The 27330-nt window shown below is 43.7% G+C and overlaps 2 long non-coding RNA genes across 2 annotated transcripts in view; both read right to left on the bottom strand.

Moving 5' to 3' along the window:
* Positions 1-23898, bottom strand: part of LOC307181272 — a 225440-nt gene extending 201542 nt beyond the window's left edge. Inside the window, exons 1-2 of the long non-coding RNA XR_013826298.1 lie at positions 23814-23898; positions 19075-19160 (exon numbers count right to left, since the gene is read on the bottom strand). This is a non-coding gene — a long non-coding RNA (uncharacterized lncRNA). The remainder of the gene's footprint in view (positions 1-19074; positions 19161-23813) is intronic.
* Positions 1-27330, bottom strand: part of LOC307181271 — a 636025-nt gene that overhangs the window by 511061 nt on the left and 97634 nt on the right. The window lies entirely within an intron of this gene.

Below are 27330 nucleotides of genomic sequence, written 5' to 3'. Positions count from 1 at the left end.
TCAAAAAGACACAGCCACCCCAAAGTTTGGGACGCCTCTGTTTACAAGAACCTCGTTTACCGTACAAGTTCAATATCACAGAAAGTGAAAAATGGATAAAGAACTTGTGGTACTTACGTACAATGCAGTATCACTCAGCAATGAAATCTATGTCATCAGGCCCTTAGCAGCATAATGAGTGGATTCAGGTACAATGATTCTAACTGAAATAAGTCACACAGAAAAAGAAACATCATAAGATATCACTAATACACGGAATGTAAACTTGGCTACACAGGAACTGAATTCCAAAACAGAACAGGGTCTCAAATTTAGAAAACCAACTTATGCTTGCTGAAGGGGAAAGGTGAGTTGGGGAGCTGCATAAAACCAGAGATTGAAATGAGCACAGATAAAGTTCCTTAAGCCAAATATGGAATAGACAAGAGCTACTCCTTGCTCAACGAAATGGACTCAACACCCCATATTAAACGCCTAAGAATGTACCTGACTAGTAAGTATCTTAAAACCTATGGATTGCTATGTCTCCAAAAGAGAATCAAGCATGTGTACAGGGGCATAAACGCAGCATTGATAGGATTGGAGAGGTTCGGTGAGCAAATGAAGACCCTTTGAAGTCATATTGCATGGTACCCATTCCACGGGTCTCAACTCTCCAGGTTTAAGGTATTCTTCCTTCAGCTAAATCATGCATGTGGAACCTAGAGTATGATCAACCATGTGATCGGGAGACGTGTTCAAATATGTCTCAGTTTTCGTACCCTGATACTCGGGTGCAACATTCCAGACGCTTTACTAACACTCTCCCCACTTGGAGAGTCAGTCCCTTTAACCTCCTGTTTGGCCCAGTTTGCAATTTCTGCGGAAGATGAACAGGAATAGAGAGAAACAATGAGAGACTAGCTGGAGGTGTCTGGAGGTGTAAATTTAACTCTCATTTCCCACCAGGAAGAGGAATTAACCAAAGGCTCAGCGTGCCGTGCCGGGATCAGATTAGGGCCTGAAGCCATCCTGCGGTGTTGCGGCCAGCTCACAAGAAAGCGAGTTGAAGAAAGGAGCTCAGGGGCACTGTAATTCACAAACCTGCAGAGTTATAAATGACAGCTATCGTCCAAAAATATACTGAAGTAAGGCTGCCAAGAGGACTTGAAAGCGGGGCAGAATTGCAGGAAACCGATTTCAGGAGGTAGACTGGAATTGCATTGAAAGCATAGGAAAAGAGGCAGAACGTCCACAATGATGCACTTGGCCAAAAAGGGCGTATGCGTTTTTTCCTGAATATATTCAGGAAAAAACGCATACGCCCTTTTTGGCCAACCAAGCAAACTTGCAAAGGAAATCTGCACTACAGTGAAGTCTCACTTCCCCCCGGTCAAAAGGGCCATCTGAAAAAAGTGTAAAATCCAGAAAGGCAGGACAGGCCATGGAGAACTGGGAGCCTTGTTATGCTGATGGGCGGGATGTAAATTGCCAACAGACACTCGGGAGAAGTGTATAGTGTTTCCTGAAACATCTAAAAAACAAAGCAACAGAGCCAAGGGCACTTCCACTTATGGTCCTATAGCTTAGGGAAATTAAAATCAAAAAGACACAGCCACCCCAAAGTTTGGGACACCTCTGTTTACAAGAACCTCGTTTACAGTACAAGTTCAACATCGCAGAAAGTGAAAAATGGATAAAGAAGTTGTGGTATTTACTTACAAAGCAATATCACTCAGCAATGAAATCTATGTCATCAGGCCCTTAGCAGCACAATGAGTGGATTCAGGTATGATGATTCTAACTGAAATAAGTCACACAGAAAAAGAAACATCATAAGATATCAGTAATACATGGAATGTAAACTTGGCTACACAGGAACTGAATTCCAAAACAGAACAGGGTCTCAAATTTAGAAAACCAACTTATGCTTGCTTAAGGGTAAAGGTGAGTTGGGGTGCTGCATAAAACCAGAGATTGAAATGAGCACAGATAAAGTTCCTTAAGCCAAATATGGAATAGACAAGAGCTACTCCTTGCTCAACGAAATGGACTCAACACCCCATATTAAACGCCTAAGAATGTACCTGACTAGTAAGTATCTTAAAACCTATGGATTGCTATGTCTCCGAAAGAGAATCAAGCATGTGTGCAGGGGCATAAACGCAGCAGTGATAGGATTGGAGAGGTTCAGTGAGCAAATGAAGACCCTTTGAAGTCATATTGCATGGTATCCATTACACGGGTCTCAACTCTCCAGGTTTAAGGTATTCTTCCTTCAGCTAAAACATGCATGTGGAACCCAGAGTACGATCAACCGTGTGAATGGGAGACGTGTTCAAATATGTCTCAGTGTTCCTCCCCTGGTACTCGGGTGCAACATTCCAGATGCTTAACTAACACTCTCCCCACTTGGAGAGTCAGCGCCTTTAACCTCCTGTTTGGCCCAGTTTGCAATTTCTGCGGAAGATGAACAGGAATAGCGAGCATAATGAGAGACTAGCTGGAGGTGTCTGGACGGGCAAATTTAACTCTCATTTCCCACCAGGAAGAGGAAATAACCAAAGGCTCAGCGTGCCGTGCCGGAACCAGATTAGGGCCTGAAGCCATCCTGCGGTGTTGCGGCCAGCTCACAAGAAAGCGAGTTGAAGAAAGGAGCTCAGGGGCACTGTAATTCACAAACCTGCAGAGTTATAAATGACAGCTATCATCCAAAAATATACTGAAGTAAGGCTGCCAAGAGGACTTGAAAGAAGGGCAGAATTGCAGGAAACCGATTTCAGGAGGTAGACTGGAATTGCATTGAAAGCATAGGAAAAGAGGCAGAACGTCCACAATGATGCACTTGGCCAAAAAGGGCGTATGCGTTTTTTCCTGAATATATTCAGGAAAAAACGCATACGCCCTTTTTGGCCAACCAAGCAAGCTTGCAAAGGAAATCTGTAGTACAATGAAGTCTCACTTCCCCCCGGTCAAAAGAGCCATCTGAAGAAAGTGTAAAATCCAGAAAGGCAGGACAGGCCATGGAGAACTGGGAGCCTTGTTATGCTGATGGGCGGGATGTAAATTGCCAACAGACACTCCGGAGAAGTGTATGGTGTTTCCTGAAACATGTAAAAAACAAAGCAACAGAGCCTAGGCCACTTCCACTTATGGTCCTATAGCTTAGGGAAATTAAAATCAAAAAGACACAGCCACCCCAAAGTTTGGGACGCCTCTGTTTACAAGAACCTCGTTTACAGTACAAGTTCAACATCGCAGAAAGTGAAAAATGGATAAAGAAGTTGTGGTACTTCCTTACAAAGCAATATCACTCAGCAATGAAATCTATGTCATCAGGCCCTTAGCAGCACAATGAGTGGATTCAGGTATGATGATTCTAACTGAAATAAGTCACACAGAAAAAGAAACATCATAAGATATCAGTAATACACGGAATGTAAACTTGGCTACACAGGAACTGAATTACAGAACAGAACAGGGTCTCAAATTTAGAAAACCAACTTATGCTTGCTTAAGGGGAAAGGTGAGTTGGGGTGCTGCATAAAACCAGAGATTGAAATCAGCACAGATAAAGTTCCTTAAGCCAAATATGGAATAGACAAGAGCTACTCCTTGCTCAACGAAATGGACTCAACACCGCATATTAAACGCCTAAGAATGTACCTGACTAGTAAGTATCTTAAAACCTATGGATTGCTATGTCTCCGAAAGAGAATCAAGCATGTGTACAGGGGCATAAACACAGCACTGATAGGACTGGAGAGATTCGGTGAGCAAATGAAGACCCTTTGAAGTCATATTGCATGGTACCCATTCCACGGGTTTCAACTCTCCAGGTTTAAGGTATTCTTCCTTCAGCTAAAACATGCATGTGGAACCTAGAGTATGATCAACCATGTGATCGGGAGACGTGTTCAAATATGTGTCAGTTTTCCTCCCCTGGTTCTCGCGTGCAACATTCCAGACGCTTTACTAACACTCTCCCCACTTGGAGAGTCAGCGCCTTTAACCTCCTGTTTGGCCCAGTTTGAAATTTCAGCGGAAGATGAACAGGAATAGGGAGAACCAATGAGAGACTAGCTGGAGGTGTCTGGACAGGAAAATTTAACTCTCATTTCCCACCAGGAAGAGGAAATAACCAAAGGCTCAGCGTGCCGTGCCGGAACCAGATTAGGGCCTGAAGCCATCCTGCGGTGTTGCGGCCAGCTCAAAAGAAAGCGAGTTGAAGAAAGGAGCTCAGGGGCACTGTAATTCACAAACCTGCAGAGTTATAAATGACAGCTATCGTCCAAAAATATACTGAAGTAAGGCTGCCAAGAGGACTTGAAAGTGGGGCAGAATTGCAGGAACCCGATTTCAGGAGGTAGACTGGAATTGCATTGAAAGCATAGGAAAAGAGGCAGAACGTCCACAATGATGCACTTGGCCAAAAAGGGCGTATGCGTTTTTTCCTGAATATATTCAGGAAAAAACGCATACGCCCTTTTTGGCCAACCAAGCAAGCTTGCAAAGGGAATCTGCACTACAATGAAGTCTCACTTCCCCCCGGTCAAAAGGGCCATCTGAAAAAAGTGTAAAATCCAGAAAGGCAGGACAGGCCATGGAGAACTGGGAGCCTTGTTATGCTGATGGGCGGGATGTAAATTGCCAACAGACACTCGGGAGAAGTGTATGGTGTTTCCTGAAACATCTAAAAAACAAAGCAACAGAGCCTAGGGCACTTCCACTTATGGTCCTATAGCTTAGGGAAATTAAAATCAAAAAGACACAGCCACCCCAAAGTTTGGGACGCCTCTATTTACAAGAACCTCGTTTACAGTACAACTTCAACATCGCAGAAAGTGAGAAATGGATAAAGAAGTTGTGGTATTTACTTACAAAGCAATATCACTCAGCAATGAAATCTATGTCATCAGGCCCTTAGCTGCACAATGAGTGGATTCAGGTACGATGATTCTAACTGAAATAAGTCACACAGAAAAAGAAACATCATAAGATATCAGTAATACACGGAATGTAAACTTGGCTACACAGGAACTGAATTACAGAACAGAACAGGGTCTCAAATTTAGAAAACCAACTTATGCTTGCTTAAGGGGAAAGGTGAGTTGGGGTGCTGCATAAAACCAGAGATTGAAATGAGCACAGATAAAGTTCCTTAAGCCAAATATGGAATAGACAAGAGCTACTCCTTGGTCAACGAAATGGACTCAACACCCCATATTAAACGCCTAAGAATGGACCTGACTAGTAAGTATCTTAAAACCTATGGATTGCTATATCTCCAAAAGAGAATCAAGCGTGTGTACAGGGGCATAAACGCAGCAGTGATAGGATTGGAGAGGTTCGGTGAGCAAATGAAGACCCTTTGAAGTCATATTGCATGGTACCCATTCCACGGGTCTCAACTCTCCAGGTTTAAGGTATTCTTCCTTCAGCTAAAACATGCATGTGGAACTCAGAGTATGATCAACCATGTGGACGGGAGACGTGTTCAAATATGTCTCAGATTTCGTACCCTGGTACTCGGGTGCAACATTCCAGATGCTTTACTAACACTCTCCCCACTTGGAGAGTCAGTCCCTTTAACCTCCTGTTTGGCGCAGTTTGCAATTTCTGCGGTAGATGAACAGGAATAGCGAGAACCAATGAGAGACTAGCTGGAGGTGTCTGGACGGGCAAATTTAACTCTCATTTCCCACCAGGAAGAGGAATTAACCAAAGGCTCAGCCTGCCGTGTCGGAACCAGATTAGGGCCTGAAACTTTCCTGCGGTGTTGCGTCCAGCTCAAAAGTAAGCGAGTTGAAGAAAGGAGCTCAGGAGCACTGTAATTCACAATCCTGCAGAGTTATAAATGACAGCTATCGTCCAAAAATATACTGAAGTAAGGCTTCCAAGAGGACTTGAAAGCGGGGCAGAATTGCAGGAAACCGATTTCAGGAGGTAGACTGGAATTGCATTGAAAGCATAGGAAAAGAGGCAGAACGTCCACAATGATGCACTTGGCCAAAAAGGGCGTATGCGTTTTTTCCTGAATATATTCAGGAAAAAACGCATACGCCCTTTTTGGCCAACCAAGCAAGCTTGCAAAGGATATCTGCACTACAATGAAGTCTCACTTCCCCCCGGTCAAAAGGGCCATCTGAAAAAAGTGTAAAATCCAGAAAGGCTGGACAGGCCATGGAAAACTGGGAGCCTTGTTATGCTGATGGGCGGGATGTAAATTGCCAACAGACACTTGGGAGAAGTGTATGGTGCTTCCTGAAACATCTAAAAAACAAAGCAACAGAGCGTAGGGCACTTCCACTTATGGTCCTATAGCTTAGGGATATTAAAATCAAAAAGACACAGCCACCCCAAAGTTTGGGACGCCTCTGTTTACAAGAACGTCGTTTACAGTACAAGTTCAACATCGCAGAAAGTGAAAAATGGATAAAGAAGTTGTGGTATTTACTTACAAAGCAATATCACTCAGCAATGAATTCTATGAAATCAGGCCCTTAGCAGCACAATGAGTGGATTCAGGTATGATGATTCTAACTGAAATAAGTCACACAGAAAAAGAAACATCATAAGATATCAGTAATACAGAGAATGTAAACTTGGCTACACAGGAACTGAATTACAGAACAGAACAGGGTCTCAAATTTAGAAAACCAACTTATGCTTGCTTAAGGGTAAAGGTGAGTTGGGGTGCTGCATAAAACCAGAGATTGAAATGAGCACAGATAAAGTTCCGTAAGCCAAATATGGAATAGACAAGAGCTACTCCTTGCTCAACGAAATGGACTCAACACCGCATATTAAACGCCTAAGAATGTACCTGACTAGTAAGTATCTTAAAACCTATGGATTGCTATGTCTCCGAAAGAGAATCAAGCATGTGTACAGGGGCATAAACGCAGCACTGATAGGATTGGAGAGGTTCGGTGAGCAAATGAAGACCCTTTGAAGTCATATTGCATGGTACCCATTCCACGGGTTTCAACTCTCCAGGTTTAAGGTATTCTTCCTTCAGCTAAAACATGCATGTGGAACCTAGAGTATGATCAACCATGTGATCGGGAGACATGTTCAAATATGTCTCAGTTTTCCTCCCCTGGTACTCGGGTGCAACATTCCAGACGCTTTACTAACACTCTCCCCACTTGGAGAGTCAGCGCCTTTAACCTCCTGTTTGGCCCAGTTTGAAATTTCAGCGGAAGATGAACAGGAATAGGGAGAACCAATGAGAGACTAGCTGGAGGTGTCTGGACGGGCAAATTTAACTCTCATTTCCCACCAGGAAGAGGAAATAACCAAAGGCTCAGCGTGCCGTGCAGGAACCAGATTATGGCCTGAAGCCATCCTGCGGTGTTGCGGCCAGCTCACAAGAAAGCGAGTTGAAGAAAGGAGCTCAGGGTCACTGTAATTCACAAACCTGCAGAGTTATAAATGACAGCTATCGTCCAAAAATATACTGAAGTAAGGCTGCCAAGAGGACTTGAAAGTGGGGCAGAATTGCAGGAACCCGATTTCAGGAGGTAGACTGGAATTGCATTGAAAGCATAGGAAAAGAGGCAGAACGTCCACAAATGATGCACTTGGCCAAAAAGGGCGTATGCGTTTTTTCCTGAATATATTCAGGAAAAAACGCATACGCCCTTTTTGGCCAACCAAGCAAGCTTGCAAAGGAAATCTGCACTACAATGAAGTCTCACTTCCCCCCGGTCAAAAGGGCCATCTGAAAAAAGTGTATAATCCAGAAAGGCAGGACAGGCCATGGAGAACTGGGAGCCTTGTTATGCTGATGGGCGGGATGTAAATTGCCGACAGACACTCCGGAGGAGTGTATGGTGTTTCCTGAAACATCTAAAAAACAAAGCAACAGAGCCTAGGGCACTTCCACTTATGGTCCTATAGCTTAGGGAAATTAAAATAAAAAAGACACAGCCACCCCAAAGTTTGGGACGCCTCTGTTTACAAGAACCTCGTTTACCGTACAAGTTCAATATCACAGAAAGTGAAAAATGGATAAAGAACTTGTGGTACTTACGTACAATGCAGTATCACTCAGCAATGAAATCTATGTCATCAGGCCCGTAGCAGCATAATGAGTGGATTCAGGTACGATGATTCTAACTGAAATAAGTCATACAGAAAAAGAAACATCATAAGATATCAGTAATACATGGAATGTAAACTTGGCTACACAGGAACTGAATTCCAAAACAGAACAGGGTCTCAAATTTAGAAAACCAACTTATGCTTGCTTAAGGGGAAAGGTGAGTTGGGGTGCTGCATAAAACCAGAGATTGAAATGAGCACAGATAAAGTTCCTTAAGCCAAATATGGAATAGACAAGAGCTACTCCTTGCTCAACGAAATGGACTCAACACCGCATATTAAACGCCTAAGAATGTACCTGACTAGTAAGTATCTTAAAACCTATGGATTGCTATGTCTCCGAAAGAGAATCAAGCATGTGTACAGGGGCATAAACGCAGCAGTGATAGGATTGGAGATGTTCGGTGAGCAAATGAAGACCCTTTGAAGTCATATTGCATGGTACCCATTCCACGGGTTTCAACTCTCCAGGTTTAAGGTATTCTTCCTTCAGCTAAAACATGCATGTGGAACCTAAAGCATGATCAACCATGTGATCGGGAGACTTGTTCAAATATGTCTCAGTTTTCGTACCCTGGTACTCGGGTGCAACATTCCAGGCGCTTTACTAACACTCTCCCTACTTGGAGAGTCAGTCCCTTTAACCTCCTGTTTGGCCCAGTTTGCAATTGCTGCGGAAGATGAACAGGGATAGCGAGAACCAATGAGAGACTAGCTGGAGGTGTCTGGACGGGCAAATTTAACTCTCATTTCCCACCAGGAAGAGGAATTAACCAAAGGCTCAGCGTGCCGTGCGGGAACCAGATTAGGGCTTGAAGCCATCCTGCTGTGTTGCGGCCAGGTCACAAAAAAGCGAGTTGAAGAAAGGAGCTCAGGGGCACTGTAATTGACAAACCTGCAGAGTTATAAATGACAGCTATCGTCCAAAAATATACTGAAGTAAGGCTGCCAAGAGGACTTGAAAGCCGAGCAAAATTGCAGGTAACCGATTTCAGGAGGTAGACTGGAATTGCATTGAAAGCATAGGAAAAGAGGCAGAACGTCCACAATGATGCACTTGGCCAAAAAGGGCGTATGCGTTTTTTCCTGAATATATTCAGGAAAAAACGCATACGCCCTTTTTGGCCAACCAAGCAAGCTTGCAAAGGAAATCTGCACTACAATGAAGTCTCACTTCCCCCCCGGTCAAAAGGGCCATCTGTAAAAAGTGTAAAATCCAGAAAGGCAGGACAGGCCATGGAGAACTGGGAGCCTTGTTATGCTGATGGGCGGGATGTAAATTGCCAACAGACACTCCGGAGAAGTGTATGGTGTTTCCTGAAACATCTAAAAAACAAAGCAACAGAGCCTAGGGCACTTCCACGTATGGTCCTATAGTTTAGGGAAATTAAAATCAAAAAGACACAGCCACCCCAAAGTTTGGAACGGCTCTGTTTACAAGAACCTCGTTTACAGAAGAAGTTCAACATCCCAGAAAGTGAAAAATGGATAAAGAAGTTGTGGTATTTACTTACAAAGCAATATCACTCAGCAATGAAATCTATGTCATCAGGCCCTTAGCAGCACAATGAGTGGATTCAGGTATGATGATTCTAACTGAAATAAGTCACACAGAAAAAGAAACATCATAAGATATCACTAATACACGGAATGTAAACTTGGCTACACAGGAACTGAATTCCAAAACAGAACAGGGTCTCAAATTTAGAAAACCAACTTATGCTTGCTTAAGGGTAAAGGTGAGTTGGGGTGCTGCATAAAACCAGAGATTGAAATGAGCAAAGATAAAGTTCCTTAAGCCAAATATGGAATAGACAAGAGCTACTCCTTGCTCAACGAAATGGACTCAACACCGCATATTAAACGCCTAAGAATGTACCTGACTAGTAAGTATCTTAAAACCTATGGATTGCTATGTCTCCGAAAGAGAATCAAGCATGTGTACAGGGGCATAAACGCAGCACTGATAGGATTGGAGAGGTTCGGTGAGCAAATGAAAACCCTTTGAAGTCACATTGCATGGTACCCATTCCCGGGTTTCAACTCTGCAGGTTTAAGGTATTCTTCCTTCAGCTAAAACATGCATGTGGAACCTAAAGCATGATCAACCATGTGATCGGGAGACGTGTTCAAATATGTCTCAGTTTTCATACCCTGGTACTCGTGTGCAACATTCCAGACGCTTTACTAACACTCTCCCCACTTGGAGAGTCAGCGCCTTTAACCTCCTGTTTGGCCCAGTTTGCAATTTCTGCGGAAGATGAACAGGAATAGCGAGAACCAATGAGAGACTAGCTGGAGGTGTCTGGACGGGCAAATTTAACTCTCATTTCCCACCAGGAAGAGGAATTAGCGAAAGGCTCAGCATGCCGTGCCGGAACCAGATTAGGGCCTGAAGCCATCCTGCGGTGTTGCGCCCAGCTCACAAGAAAGCGAGTTGAAGAAAGGAGCTCAGGGGCACTGTAATGCACAAACCTGCAGAGTTATAAATGACAGCTATCGTCCAAAAATATACTGAAGTAAGGCTGCCAAGAGGACTTGAAAGCGGGGCAGAATTTCAGGAAACCGATTTCAGGAGGTAGACTGGAATTGCATTGAAAGCATAGGAAAAGAGGCAGAGCGTCCACAATGATGCACTTGGCCAAAAAGGGCGTATGCGTTTTTTCCTGAATATATTCAGGAAAATACGCATACGCCCTTTTTGGCCAACCAAGCAAACTTGCAAAGGAAATCTGCACTACAATGAAGTCGCACTTCCCCCCGGTCAAAAGGACCATCTGAAAAAAGTGTAAAATCCAGAAAGGCAGGACAGTCCATGGAGAACTGGGAGCCTTGTTATGCTGATGGGCGGGATGTAAATTGCACACAGACACTCAGGAGAAATGTATGGTGTTTCCTGAAACATCTAAAATACAAAGCAACAGAGCCTAGGGCACTTCCACTTAGTGTCCTATAGCTTAGGGAAATTAAAATCAAAAAGACACAGCCACCCCAAAGTTTGGGAGGCCTCTGTTTACAAGAACCTCGTTTACCGTACAAGTTCAATATCACAGAAAGTGAAAAATGGATAAAGAAATTGTGGTACTTACGTACAATGCAGTATCACTCAGCAATGAAATCTATGTCATCAGGCCCGTAGCAGCATAATGAGTGGATTCAGGTACGATGATTCTAACTGAAATAAGTCACACAGAAAAAGAAACATCATAAGATATCAGTAATACACGGAATGTAAACTTGGCTACACAGGAACTGGATTCCAAAACACAACAGGGTCTCAAATTTAGAAAACCAACTTATGCTTGCTTAAGGGGAAAGGTGAGTTGGGGTGCTGCATAAAACCAGAGATTGAAATGAGCACAGATAAAGTTCCTTAAGCCAAATATGGAATAGACAAGAGCTACTCCTTGCTCAACGAAATGGACTCAACACTGCATATTAAACGCCTAAGAATGTACCTGACTAGTAAGTATCTTAAAACCTATGGATTGCTATGTCTCCGAAAGAGAATCAAGCATGTGTACAGGGGCATAAACGCAGCAGTGATAGGATTGGAGAGGTTCGGTGAGCAAATGAAAACCCTTTGAAGTCACATTGCATGGTACCCATTCCCGGGTTTCTACTCTGCAGGTTTAAGGTATTCTTCCTTCAGCTAAAACATGCATGTGGAACCTAAAGCATGATCAACCATGTGATCGGGAGACGTGTTCAAATATGTCTCAGTTTTCATACCCTGGTACTCGTGTGCAACATTCCAGACGCTTTACTAACACTCTCCCCACTTGGAGAGTCAGCGCCTTTAACCTCCTGTTTGGCCCAGTTTGCAATTTCTGCGGAAGATGAACAGGAATAGCGAGAACCAATGAGAGACTAGCTGGAGGTGTCTGGACGGGCAAATTTAACTCTCATTTCCCACCAGGAAGAGGAATTAACCAAAGGCTCAGCATGCCGTGCCGGAACCAGATTAGGGCCTGAAGCCATCCTGCGGTGTTGCGCCCAGCTCACAAGAAAGCGAGTTGAAGAAAGGAGCTCAGGGGCACTGTAATTCACAAACCTGCAGAGTTATAAATGACAGCTATCGTCCAAAAATAGACTGAAGTAAGGCTGCCAAGAGGACTTGAAAGCGGGGCAGAATTGCAGGAAACCGATTTCAGGAGGTAGACTGGAATTGCATTGAAAGCATAGGAAAAGAGGCAGAGCGTCCACAATGATGCACTTGGCCAAAAAGGGCGTATGCGTTTTTTCCTGAATATATTCAGGAAAAAACGCATACGCCCTTTTTGGCCAACCAAGCAAACTTGCAAAGGAAATCTGCACTACAATGAAGTCGCACTTCCCCCCGGTCAAAAGGACCATCTGAAAAAAGTGTAAAATCCAGAAAGGCAGGACAGTCCATGGAGAACTGGGAGCCTTGTTATGCTGATGGGCGGGATGTAAATTGCACACAGACACTCAGGAGAAATGTATGGTGTTTCCTGAAACATCTAAAATACAAAGCAACAGAGCCTAGGGCACTTCCACTTATGGTCCTATAGCTTAGGGAAATTAAAATCAAAAAGACACAGCCACCCCAAAGTTTGGGAGGCCTCTGTTTACAAGAACCTCGTTTACCGTACAAGTTCAATATCACAGAAAGTGAAAAATGGATAAAGAAATTGTGGTACTTACGTACAATGCAGTATCACTCAGCAATGAAATCTATGTCATCAGGCCCGTAGCAGCATAATGAGTGGATTCAGGTACGATGATTCTAACTGAAATAAGTCACACAGAAAAAGAAACATCATAAGATATCAGTAATACACGGAATGTAAACTTGGCTACACAGGAACTGGATTCCAAAACACAACAGGGTCTCAAATTTAGAAAACCAACTTATGCTTGCTTAAGGGGAAAGGTGAGTTGGGGTGCTGCATAAAACCAGAGATTGAAATGAGCACAGATAAAGTTCCTTAAGCCAAATATGGAATAGACAAGAGTTACTCCTTGCTCAACGAAATGGACTCAACACCGCATATTAAACGCCTAAGAATGTACCTGACTAGTAAGTATCTTAAAACCTATGGATTGCTATGTCTCCGAAAGAGAATCAAGCATGAGTACAGGGGCATAAACGCAGCAGTGATAGGATTGGAGAGGTTCGGTGAGCAAATGAAAACCCTTTGAAGTCACATTGCATGGTACCCATTCCCGGGTTTCAACTCTGCAGGTTTAAGGTATTCTTCCTTCAGCTAAAACATGCATGTGGAACCTAAAGCATGATCAACCATGTGATCGGGAGACGTGTTCAAATATGTCTCAGTTTTCATACCCTGGTACTCGTGTGCAACATTCCAGACGCTTTACTAACACTCTCCCCACTTGGAGAGTCAGCGCCTTTAACCTCCTGTTTGGCCCAGTTTGCAATTTCTGCGGAAGATGAACAGGAATAGCGAGAACCAATGAGAGACTAGCTGGAGGTGTCTGGACGGGCAAATTTAACTCTCATTTCCCACCAGGAAGAGGAATTAACCAAAGGCTCAGCGTGCCGTGCTGGAACCAGATTAGGGCCTGAAGCCATCCTGCGGTGTTGCGGCCAGCTCACAAGAAAGCGAGTTGAAGAAAGGAGCTCAGGGGCACTGTAATGCACAAACCTGCAGAGTTATAAATGACAGCTATCGTCCAAAAATATACTGAAGTAAGGCTGCCAAGACGACTTGAAAGCGGGGCAGAATTGCAGGAAACCGATTTCAGGAGGTAGACTGGAATTGCATTGAAAGCATAGGAAAAGAGGCAGAGCGTCCACAATGATGCACTTGGCCAAAAAGGGCGTATGCGTTTTTTCCTGAATATATTCAGGAAAAAACGCATACGCCCTTTTTGGCCAACCAAGCAAACTTGCAAAGGAAATCTGCACTACAATGAAGTCGCACTTCCCCCCGGTCAAAAGGAGCATCTGAAAAAAGTGTAAAATCCAGAAAGGCAGGACAGTCCATGGAGAACTGGGAGCCTTGTTATGCTGATGGGCGGGATGTAAATTGCACACAGACACTCGCGAGAAGTGTATGGTGTTTCCTGAAACATCTAAAAAACAAAGCAACAGAGCCTAGGGCACTTCCACTTATGGTCCTATAGCTTAGGGAAATTAAAATCAAAAAGACACAGCCACCCCAAAGTTTGGGAGGCCTCTGTTTACAAGAACCTCGTTTACCGTACAAGTTCAATATCACAGAAAATGAAAAATGGATAAAGAAATTGTGGTACTTACGTACAATGCAGTATCACTCAGCAATGAAATCTATGTCATCAGGCCCGTAGCAGCATAATGAGTGGATTCAGGTACGATGATTCTAACTGAAATAAGTCACACAGAAAAAGAAACATCATAAGATATCAGTAATACACGGAATGTAAACTTGGCTACACAGGAACTGGATTCCAAAACAGAACAGGGTCTCAAATTTAAAAAACCAACTTATGCTTGCTTAAGGGGAAAGGTGAGTTGGGGTGCTGCACAAAACCAGAGATTGAAATGAGCACAGATAAAGTTCCTTAAGCCAAATATGGAATAGACAAGAGCTACTCCTTGCTCAACGAAATGGACTCAACACCGCATATTAAACGCCTAAGAATGTACCTGACTAGTAAGTATCTTAAAACCTATGGATTGCTATGTCTGCAAAAGAGAATCAAGCATGTGTACAGGGGCATAAACGCAGCAGTGATAGGATTGGAGAGGTTCGGTGAGCAAATGAAGACCCTTTGAAGTCATATTGCATGGTACCCATTCCACGGGTTTCAACTCTCCAGGTTTAAGGTATTCTTCCTTCAGCTAAAACATGCATGTGGAACCTAGAGTATGATCAACCATGTGATCGGGAGACGTGTTCAAATATGTCTCAGTTTTCGTACCCTGGTACTCGGGTGCAACATTCCAGACGCTTTACTAACACTCTCCCTACTTGGAGAGTCAGTCCCTTTAACCTCCTGTTTGGCCCAGTTTGCAATTGCTGCGGAAGATGAACAGGGATAGTGAGAACCAATGAGAGACTAGCTGGAGGTGTCTGGACGGGCAAATTTAACTCTCATTTCCCACCAGGAAGAGGAATTAACCAAAGGCTCAGCGTGCCGTGCGGGAACCAGATTAGGGCTTGAAGCCATCCTGCTGTGTTGCGGCGAGGTCACAAAAAAGCGAGTTGAAGAAAGGAGCTCAGGGGCACTGTAATTCACAAACCTGCAGAGTTATAAATGACAGCTATCGTCCAAAAATATACTGAAGTAAGGCTGCCAAGAGGACTTGAAAGCCGGGCAGAATTGCAGGAAACCGATTTCAGGAGGTAGGCTGGAATTGCATTGAAAGCATAGGAAAAGAGGCAGAACGTCCACAATGATGCACTTGGCCAAAAAGGGCGTATGCGTTTTTTCCTGAATATATTCAGGAAAAAACGCATACACCCTTTTTGGCCAACCAAGCAAGCTTGCAAAGGAAATCTGCACTACATTGAAGTCTCACTTCCCCCCCGGTCAAAAGGGCCATCTGAAAAAAGTGTAAAATCCAGAAAGGCAGGACAGGCCATGGAGAACTGGGAGCCTTGTTATGCTGATGGGCGGGATGTAAATTGCCAACAGACACTTGGGAGAAGTGTATGGTGTTTCCTGAAACATCTAAAAAACAAAGCAACAGAGCCTAGGGCACTTCCACTTATGGTCCTATAGCTTAGGGAAATTAAAATCAAAAAGACACAGCCACCCCAAAGTTTGGGACGCCTCTGTTTACAAGAACCTCGTTTACCGTACAAGTTCAATATCACAGAAAGTGAAAAATGGATAAAGAACTTGTGGTACTTACGTACAATGCAGTATCACTCAGCAATGAAATCTATGTCATCAGGCCCGTAGCAGCATAATGAGTGGATTCAGGTACGATGATTCTAACTGAAATAAGTCACACAGAAAAAGAAACATCATAAGATATCACTAATACACGGAATGTAAACTTGCCTACACAGGAACTGAATTCCAAAACAGAACAGGGTCTCAAATTTAGAAAACCAACTTATGCTTGCTTAAGGGGAAAGGTGAGTTGGGGTGCTGCATAAAACCAGAGATTGAAATGAGCACAGATAAAGTTCCTTAAGCCAAATATGGAATAGACAAGAGCTACTCCTTGCTCAACGAAATGGACTCAACACCGCATATTAAACGCCTAAGAATGTACCTGACTAGTAAGTATGTTAAAACCTATGGATTGCTATGTCTCCGAAAGAGAATCAAGCGTGTGTACAGGGGCATAAACGCAGCAGTGATAGGATTGGAGAGGATCGGTGAGCAAATGAAGACCTTTTAACTCATATTGCATGGTACCCATTCCACGGGTCTCAACTCTCCAGGTTTAAGGTATTCTTCCTTCAGCTAAAACATGCATGTGGAACCCAGAGTATGATCAACCATGTGATCGGGAGACGTGTTCAAATATGTCTCAGTTTTCCTCCCCTGGTACTCGGGTGCAACATTCCAGACGCTTTACTAACACTCTCCCCACTTGGAGAGTCAGCGCCTTTAACCTCCTGTTTGGCCCAGTTTGCAATTGCTGCGGAAGATGAACAGGGATAGCGAGAACCAATGAGAGACTAGCTGGAGGTGTCTGGACGGGCAAATTTAACTCTCATTTCCCACCAGGAAGAGGAAATAACCAAAGGCTCAGCGTGCCGTGCCGGAACCAGATTAGGGCCTGAAGCCATCCTGCGGTGTTGCGGCCAGCTCAAAAGAAAGCGAGGTGAAGAAAAGAGCTCAGGGGCACTGTAATTCACAAACCTGCAGAGTTATAAATGACAGCTATCGTCCAAAAATATACTGAAGTAAGGCTGCCAAGAGGACTTGAAAGCGGGGCAGAATTGCAGGAAACCGATTTCAGGAGGTAGACTGGAATTGCATTGAAAGCATAGGAAAAGAGGCAGAACGTCCACAATGATGCACTTGGCCAAAAAGGGCGTATGCGTTTTTTCCTGAATATATTCAGGAAAAAACGCATACGCCCTTTTTGGCCAACCAAGCAAGCTTGCAAAGGAAATCTGCACTACAATGAAGTCTCACTTCCCCCCCGGTCAAAAGGGCCATCTGAAAAAAGTGTAAAATCCAGAAAGGCAGGACAGGCCATGGAGAACTGGGAGCCTTGTTATGCTGATGGGCGGGATGTAAATTGCCAACAGACACTCTGGAGAAGTGTATGGTGTTTCCTGAAACATCTAAAAAACAAAGCAACAGAGCCTAGGGCACTTCCACTTATGGTCCTATAGCTTAGGGAAATTAAAATCAAAAAGACACAGCCACCCCAAAGTTTGGGACGCCTCTGTTTACAAGAACCTCGTTTACAGTACAAGTTCAACATCGCAGAAAGTGAAAAATGGATAAAGAACTTGTGGTACTTACGTACAATGCAGTATCACTCAGCAATGAAATCTATGTCATCAGGCCCGTAGCAGCATAATGAGTGGATTCAGGTAGGATGATTCTAACTGAAATAAATCACACAGAAAAAGAAACATCATAAGATATCACTAATACACGGAATGTAAACTTGGCTACACAGGAACTGAATTCCAAAACAGAACAGGGTCTCAAATTTAGAAAACCAACTTATGCTTGCTTAAGGGGAAAGGTGAGTTGGGGTGCTGCATAAAACCAGAGATTGAAATGAGCACAGATAAAGTTCCTTAAGCCATTATGGTATAGACAAGAGGTACTCCTTGCTCAGCGAAATGGACTCAACACCCCATATTAAACGCCTAAGAATGTACCTGACTTGTAAGTATCTTAAAACCTATGGATTGCTATGTCTCCAAAAGAGAATCAAGCGTGTGTACAGGGACATAAATGCAGCAGTGATAGGATTGGAGAGGTTCGGTGAGCAAATGAAGACCTTTGAATTCATATTGCATGGTACCCATTCCACGGGTCTCAACTCTCCAGGTTTAAGGTATTCTTCCTTCAGCTAAAACATGCATGTGGAACCCAGAGTACGATGAACCATGGGAACGGGAGATGTGTTCAAATATGTCTCAGTTTTCCTCCACTGGTACTCGGGTGCAACATTCCAGACACTGTACTAACACTCTCCCCACTTGGAGAGTCAGCGCCTTTAACCTCCTGTTTGGCCCAGTTTGCAATTTCTGTGGAAGATGAACAGGAATAGGGAGAACCAATGAGAGACTAGCTGGAAGTGTCTGGACGGGCAAATTTAACTCTCATTTCCCACCAGGAAGAGGAATTAACCAAAGGCTCAGTGTGCCGTGCCTTAACCAGATTAGGGCCTGAAGCCATCCTGCGGTGTTGCGGCCAGCTCACAAGAAAGCCAGTTGAAGAAAGGAGCTCGGGGACACTGTAATGCAGAAATCTGCAGAGTTATAAATGACAGCTATCGTCCAAAAATATACTGAAGTAAGGCTGCCAAGATGACTTGAAAGCAGGGCAGAATTGCAGGAAACCGATTTCAGGAGGTAGACTGGAATTGCATTGAAAGCATAGGAAAAGAGGCAGAACGTCCACAATGATGCACTTGGCCAAAAAGGGCGTATGCGTTTTTTCCTGAATATATTCAGGAAAAAACGCATACGCCCTTTTTGGCCAACCAAGCAAGCTTGCAAAGGAAATCTGCACTACAATGAAGTCTCACTTCCCCCCGGTCAAAAGGGCCATCTGAAAAAAGTGTAAAATCCAGAAAGGCAGGACAGGCCATGGAGAACTGGGAGCCTTGTTATGCTGATGGGCGGGATGTAAATAGCCAACAGACATTCTGGAGAAGTGTATGGTGTTTCCTGAAACATCTAAAAAACAAAGCAACAGAGCCTAGGGCACTTCCACTTATGGTCCTATAGCTTAGGGAAATTAAAATCAAAAAGACACAGCCACCCCAAAGTTTGGGACACCTCTGTTTACAAGAACTTCGGTTACCGTACAAGTTCAATATCACTGAAAGTGAAAAATGGATAAAGAACTTGTGGTACTTACGTACAATGCAGTATCACTCAGCAATGAAATCTATGTCATCAGGCTCGTAGCAGCATAATGAGTGGATTCAGGTACGATGATTCTAACTGAAATAAGTCACACAGAAAAAGAAACATCATAAGATATCACTAATACACGGAATGTAAACTTGGCTACACAGGAACTGAATTCCAAAACAGAACAGGGTCTCAAATTTAGAAAACCAACTTATGCTTGCTTAAGGGGAAAGGTGAGTTGGGGTGCTGCATAAAACCAGAGATCGAAATGAGCACAGATAAAGTTCCTTAAGCCAAATATGGAATAGACAAGAGCTACTCCTTGCTCAACGAAATGGACTCAACACCGCATATTAAACGCCTAAGAATGTACCTGACTAGTAAGTATCTTAAAACCTATGGATTGCTATGTCTCCGAAAGAGAATCAAGCATGTGTACAGGGGCATAAACGCAGCAGTGATAGGATTGGAGAGGTTCGGTGAGCAAATGAATACCCTTTGAAGTCATATTGCATGGTACCCATTCCACGGGTTTCAACTACCCAGGTTTAAGGTATTCTTCCTTCAGCTAAAATATGCATGTGGAACCCAGAGTATGATCAACCGTGTGAATCGGAGACGTGTTCAAATATGTCTCAGTTTTCCTCTCCTGGTACTCTTGTGCAACATTCCAGATGCTTTACTAACACTCTCCCCACTTGGAGAGTCAGCGCCTTTAACCACCTGTTTGGCCCAGTTTGCAATTTCTGCGGAAGATGAATAGGAATAGGGAGAACCAATGAGACACTAGCTGGAGGTGTCTGGACACGCAAATTTAACTCTCATTTCCCACCAGGAAGAGGAAATAACCAAAGGCTCAGCGTGCCGTGCCGGAACAAGATTAGGGCCTGAAGCCATCCTGCGGTGTTGCGGCCAGCTCACAAGAAAGCGAGTTGAAGAAAGGAGCTCAGGGACACTGTAATTCACAAACCTGCAGAGTTATAAATGACAGCTATCGTCCAAAAATATACTGAAGTAAGGCTGCCAAGAGGACTTGAAAGCGGGGCAGAATTGCAGGAAACCGATTTCAGGAGGTAGACTGGAATTGCATTGAAAGCATAGGAAAAGAGGCAGAGCGTCCACAATGATGCACTTGGCCAAAAAGGACGTATGCGTTTGTTCCTGAATATATTCAGGAAAAAACGCATACGCCCTTTTTGGCCAACCAAGCAAGCTTGCAAAGGAAATCTGCACTACAATGAAGTCTCACTTCCCCCCGGTTAAACGGGCCATCTGAAAAAAGCGTAAAATCCAGAAAGGCATGACAGGCCATGGAGAACTGAGAGCCTTGTTATGCTGATGGGCGGGATGTAAATTGCCAACAGACACTCGGGAGAAGTGTATGGTGTTTCCTGAAACATCTAAGAAACAAAGCAACAGAGCCTAGGGCACTTCCACTTATGGTCCTATAGCTTAGGGAAATTAAAATCAAAAAGACACAGCCACCGCAAAGTTTGGGACGCCTCTGTTTACAAGAACCTCGTTTACCGTACAAGTTCAATATCACAGAAAGTGAAAAATGGATAAAGAACTTGTGGTACTTACGTACAATGCAGTATCACTCAGCAATGAAATCTATGTCATCAGGCCCGTAGCAGCATAATGAGTGGATTCAGGTACGATGATTCTAACTGAAATAAGTCACACAGAAAAAGAAACATCATAAGATATCACTAATACACGGAATGTAAACTTGGCTACACAGGAACTGAATTCCAAAACAGAACAGGGTCTCAAATTTAGAAAACCAACTTATGCTTGCTTAAGGGGAAAGGTGAGTTGGGGTGCTGCATAAAACCAGAGATTGAAATGAGCACAGATAAATTTCCTTAAGCCAAATATGGAATAGAAAAGAGCTACTCCTTGCTCAACGAAATGGACACAACACCCCATATTAAACGCCTAAGAATGTACCTGACTAGTAAGTATCTTAAAACCTATGGATTGCTATGTCTCCAAAAGAGAATCAAGTGTGTGTACAGGGGCATAATCGCAGCAGTGATAGGATTGGAGACGTTCCGTGAGCAAATGAAGACCCCTGAAGTCATATTGCATGGTACCCATTCCACGGGTCTCAACTCTCCAGGTTTAAGGAATTCTTCCTTCTGCTAAAACATGCATGTGGAACCCAGAGTATGATCAACCGTGTGAACGGGAGACGTGTTCAAATATGTCTCAGTTTTCCTCCCCTGGTACTTGAGTGCAACATTCAAGACGCTTTACTAACATTCTCCCCACTTGGAGAGTCAGCGCCTTTAACCTCCTGTTTGGCCCAGTTTGCAATTTCTGTGGAAGATGAACAGGAATAGGGAGAACCAATGAGAGACTAGCTGGAGGTGTCTGGACGGGCAAATTTAACTCTCATTTCCCACCAGGAAGAGGAAATAACCAAAGGCTCAGCGTGCCATGCCGGAACCAGATTAGGGCCTGAAGCCATCCTGCGGTGTTGCGGCCAGCTCAAAAGAAAGCGAGTTGAAGAAAGGAGCTCAGGGGCAGTGTAATTCACAAACCTGCTGAGTTATAAATGACAGCTATCGTCCAAAAATATACTGAAGGAAGGCTGCCAAGAGGACTTGAAAGCAGGGCAGAATTGCAGGAAACCGATTTCAGGAGGTAGACTGGAATTGCATTGAAAGCATAGGAAAAGAGGCAGAACGTCCACAATGATGCACTTGGCCAAAAAGGGCGTATGCGTTTTTTCCTGAATATATTCAGGAAAAAACGCATACGCCCTTTTTGGCCAACCAACCAAGCTTGCAAAGGAAATCTGCACTACAATGAAGTCTCACTTCCCCCCGGTCAAAAGGGCCATCTGAAAAAGGTGTAAAATCCAGAAACGCAGGACAGGCCATGGAGAACTGGGAGCCTTGTTATGCTGATGGGCGGGATGGAAATTGCCAACAGACACTCGGGAGAAGTGTATGGTGTTTCCTGAAACATCTAAAAAACAAAGCAACAGAGCCTAGGGCACTTCCACTTATGGTCCTATAGCTTAGGGAAATTAAAATCTAAAAGACACAGCCACCCCAAAGTTTGGGACACCTCTGTTTACAAGAACCTCGTTTACCGTACAAGTTCAATATCACAGAAAGTGAAAAATGGATAAAGAACTTGTGGTACTTACGTACAATGCAGTATCACTCAGCAATGAAATCTATGTCATCAGGCCCATAGCAGCATAATGAGTGGATTCAGGTACGATGATTCTAACTGAAATAAGTCACACAGAAAAAGAAACATCATAAGATATCACTAATACACGGAATGTAAACTTGGCTACACAGGAACTGAATTCCAAAACAGAACAGGGTCTCAAATTTAGAAAACCAACTTATGCTTGCTTAAGGGGAAAGGTGAGTTGGGGTGCTGCATATAACCAGAGATTGAAATGAGCACAGATAAAGTTCCTTAAGCCAAATATGGAATAGACAAGAGCTACTCCTTGCTCAGTGAAATGGACTCAACACCCCATATTAAACGCCTAAGAATGTACCTGACTAGTAAGTATCTTAAAACCTATGGAATGCTATGTCTCCAAAAGAGAATCAAGCGTGTGTACAGGGGCATAAACGCAGCAGTGATAGGATTGGAGAGGTTCGGTGAGCAAATGAAGACCCTTTGAAGTCATATTGCATGGTACCCATTCCATGGGTCTCAACTCTCCAGGTTTAAGGTATTCTTCCTTCTGCTAAAACATGCATGTGGAACCCAGAGTATGATCAACCGTGTGAATGGGAGACGTGTTCAAATATGTCTCAGTTTTCCTCCCCTGGTACTCGGGTGCAACATTCCAGACGCTTTACTAACACTCTCCCCAATTGGAGAGTCAGCGCCTTTAACTTCCTGTTTGGCCCAGTTTGCAATTTCTGCGGAAGATGAACAGGAATAGGGAGAACCAATGAGAGACTAGCTGGAGGTGTCTGGACGGGCAAATTTAACTCTCATTTCCCACCAGGAAGAGGAAATAACCAAAGGCTCAGCATGCTATGCCGGAACCAGATTAGGGCCTGAAGCCATCCTGCGGTGTTGCGGCCAGCTCACAAGAAAGCGAGTTGAAGAAAGGAGCTCAGGGGCACTGTAATTCACAAACCTGCAGAGTTATAAATGACAGCTATCGTCCAAAAATATACTGAAGTAAGGCTGTCAAGAGGACTTGAAAGCGGGGCAGAATTGCAGGAAACCGATTTCAGGAGGTAGACTGGAATTGCATTGAAAGCATAGGAAAAGAGGCAGAACGTCCACAATGATGCACTTGGCCAAAAAGGGCGTATGCGTTTTTTCCTGAATATATTCAGGAAAAAACGCATACGCCCTTTTTGGCCAACCAAGCAAGCTTGCAAAGGAAAGCTGCACTACAATGAAGTCTCACTTCCCCCCGGTCAAAAGGGCCATCTGAAAAAAGTGTAAAATCCAGAAAGGCAGGACAGGCCATGGAGAACTGGGAGCCTTGTTATGCTGATGGGCGGGATGTAAATTGCCAACAGACACTCGGGAGAAGTGTATGGTGTTTCCTGAAACATCTAAAAAACAAAGCAACAGAGCCTAGGGCACTTCCACTTATGGTCCTATAGCTTAGGGAAATTAAAATCAAAAAGACACAGCCACCCCAAAGTTTGGGACAGCTCTGTTTACAAGAACATCGTTTACCCTACAAGTTCACTATCACAGAAAGTGAAAAACGGATAAAGAACTTGTGGTACTTACGTACAATGCAGTATCACTCAGCATGAAATCTATGTCATCAGGCTCGTAGCAGCATAATGAGTGGATTCAGGTACGATGATTCTAACTGAAATAAGTCACACAGAAAAAGAAACATCATAAGATATCACTAATACACGGAATGTAAACTTGGCTACACAGGAACTGAATTCCAAAACAGAACAGGGTCTCAAATTTAGAAAACCAACTTATGCTTGCTTAAGGGGAAAGGTGAGTTGGGGTGCTGCATAAAACCAGAGATTGAAATGAGCACAGATAAATTTCCTTAAGCCAAATATGGAATAGACAAGAGCTACTCCTTGCTCAACGAAATGGACTCAACACCCCATATTAAACGCCTAAGAATGTACCTGACTAGTAAGTATCTTAAAACCTATGGATTGCTATGTCTCCAAAAGAGAATCAAGCGTGTGTACAGGGGCATAAACGCAGCAGTGATAGGATTGGAGAAGATCGGTGAGCAAATGAAGACCCTTTGAAGTCATATTGTATGGTACCCATTCCACGGGTTTCAACTACCCAGGTTTAAGGTATTCTTCCTTCAGCTAAAACATGCATGTGGAACCCAGAGTATGATCAACCGTGTGAACGGGAGACGTGTTCAAATATGTCTCAGTTTTTCTCCCCTGGTACTCGGGTGCAACATTCCAGACGCTTTACTAACACTCTCCCAACTTGGAGAGTCAACGCCTTTAACCTCCTGTTTGGCCCAGTTTGCAATTTCTGGGGAAGATGAACAGGAATAGCGAGAACCAATGAGAGACTAGCTGGAGGTGTCTGGACGGGCAAATTTAACTCTCATTTCCCACCAGGAAGAGGAATTAACCAAAGGCTCAGTGTGCCGTGCCTGAACCAGATTAGGGCCTGAAACCATCCTCCGGTGTTGCGGCCAGCTCACAAGAAAGCGAGTTGAAGAAAGGGGCTCAGGGACACTGTAATGCACAAACCTGCAGAGTTATAAATGACAGCTATCGTCCAAAAATATACTGAAGTAAGGCTGCCAAGATGACTTGAAAGCAGGGCAGAATTGCAGGAAACCGATTTCAGGAGATAGACTGGAATTGCATTGAAAGCATAGGAAAAGAGGCAGAACGTCCACAATGATGCACTTGGCCAAAAAGAGCATATGCGTTTTTTCCTGAATATATTCAGGAAAAAACGCATACGCACTTTTTGGCCACCAAGCAAGCTTCCAAAGGAAATCTGCAGTACAATGAAGTCTCACTTCCCCCAGGTCAAAAGGGCCATCTGAAAAAAGTGTAAAATCCAGAAAGGCAGGACAGGCCATGGAGAACTGGGAGCCTTGTTATGCTGATGGGCGGGATGTAAATTGCCAACAGACACTCCGGAGAAGTGTATGGTGTTTCCTGAAACATCTAAAAAACAAAGCAACAGAGCCTAGGGCACTTCCACTTAGGGTCCTATAGCTTAGGGAAATTAAAATCAAAAAGACACAGCCACCCCAAAATTTGGGACGCCTCTGTTTACAAGAACCTCGTTTACAGTACAAGTTCAACATCGCAGAAAGTGAAAAATGGATAAAGAACTTGTGGTACTTACGTACAATGCAGTATCACTCAGCAATGAAATCTATGTCATCAGGCCCTTAGCAGCACAATGAGTGGATTCAGGTACGATGATTCTAACTGAAATAAGTCACACAGAAAAAGAAACATCATAAGATATCAGTAATACACGGAATGTAAACTTGGCTACACAGGAACTGAATTACAGAACAGAACAGGGTCTCAAATTTAGAAAACCAACTTATGCTTGCTTAAGGGGAAAGGTGAGTTGGGGAGCTGCATAAAACCAGAGATTGAAATGAGCACAGATAAAGTTCCTTAAGCCAAATATGGAATAGACAAGAGCTACTCCTTGCTCAACGAAATGGACTCAACACCGCATATTAAACGCCTAAGAATGTACCTGACTAGTAAGTATCTTAAAACCTATGGATTGCTATGTCTCCAAAAGAGAATCAAGCGTGTGTACAGGGGCATAAACGCAGCAGTGATAGGATTGGAGAGGTTCGGTGAGCAAATGAAGACCCTTTGAAGTCATATTGCATGGTACCCATTCCACGGGTTTCACCTACCCAGGTTTAAGGTATTCTTCCTTCAGCTAAAACATGCATGTGGAACCTAGAGTATGATCAACCATGTGATCGGGAGACGTGTTCAAATATGTCTCAGATTTCGTACCCTGGTACTCGGGTGCAACATTCCAGACGCTTTACTAACACTCTCCCGACTTGGAGAGTCAGTCCCTTTAACCCCCTGTTTGGCCCAGTTTGCAATTTCTGCGGAAGATGAACAGGAATAGCGAGAACCAATGAGAGACTAGCTGGAGGTGTCTGGACGGGCAAATTTAACTCTCATTTCCCACCAGGAAGAGGAATTAACCAAAGGCTCAGCGTGCCGTGCTTGAACCAGATTAGGGCCTGAAGCCATCCTGCGGTGTTGCGGCCAGCTCAAAAGAAAGCGAGTTGAAGAAAGGAGCTCAGGGGCACTGTTATTCACAAACCTGCAGAGTTATAAATGACAGCTATCATCCAAAAATATACTGAAGTAAGGCTGCCAAGAGGACTTGAAAGCGGGGCAGAATTGCAGGAAACCGATTTCAGGAGGTAGACTGGAATTGCATTGAAAGCATAGGAAAAGAGGCAGAACGTCCACAATGATGCACTTGGCCAAAAAGGGCGTATGCGTTTTTTCCTAAATATATTCAGGAAAAAACGCATACGCCCTTTTTGGCCAACCAAGCAAGCTTGCAAAGGAAATCTGCACTACAATGAAGTCTCACTTCCCCCCGGTCAAAAGGGCCATCTGAAAAAAGTGTAAAATCCAGAAAGGCAGGACAGGCCATGGAGAACTGGGAGCCTTGTTATGCTGATGGGCGGGATGTAAATTGCCAACAGACACTCTGCAGAAGTGTATGGTGTTTCCTGAAACATCTAAAAAACAAAGCAACAGAGCCTAGGGCACTTCCACTTATGGTCCTATAGCTTAGGGAAATTAAAATCAAAAAGACACAGCCACCCCAAAGTTTGGGACGCCTCTGTTTACAAGAACCTCGTTTACAGTACAAGTTCAACATCGCAGAAAGTGAAAAATGGATAAAGAAGTTGTGGTATTTACTTACAAAGCAATATCACTCAGCAATGAAATCTATGTCATCAGGCCCTTAGCAGCACAATGAGTGGATTCAGGTATGATGATTCTAACTGAAAAAAGTCACACAGAAAAAGAAACATCATAAGATATCGGTAATACACGCAATAAACTTGGCTACACAGGAAATGAATTACAGAACAGAACAGGGTCTCAAATTTAGAAAACCAACTTATGCTTAATTAAGGGTAAAGGTGAGTTGGGGTGCTGCATAAAACCAGAGATCGAAATGAGCACAGATAAAGTTCCTTAAGCCAAATATGGAATAGACAAGAGCTACTCCTTGCTCAACGAAATGGACTCAACACCGCATATTAAACGCCTAA

This window comes from Stenella coeruleoalba, assembly GCF_951394435.1.
Source record: "Stenella coeruleoalba genome assembly, contig: scaffold_62, whole genome shotgun sequence".
NCBI classification, from domain to species: domain Eukaryota; kingdom Metazoa; phylum Chordata; class Mammalia; order Artiodactyla; family Delphinidae; genus Stenella; species Stenella coeruleoalba.
This window is presented reverse-complemented; position numbering and strand designations above follow the sequence as displayed.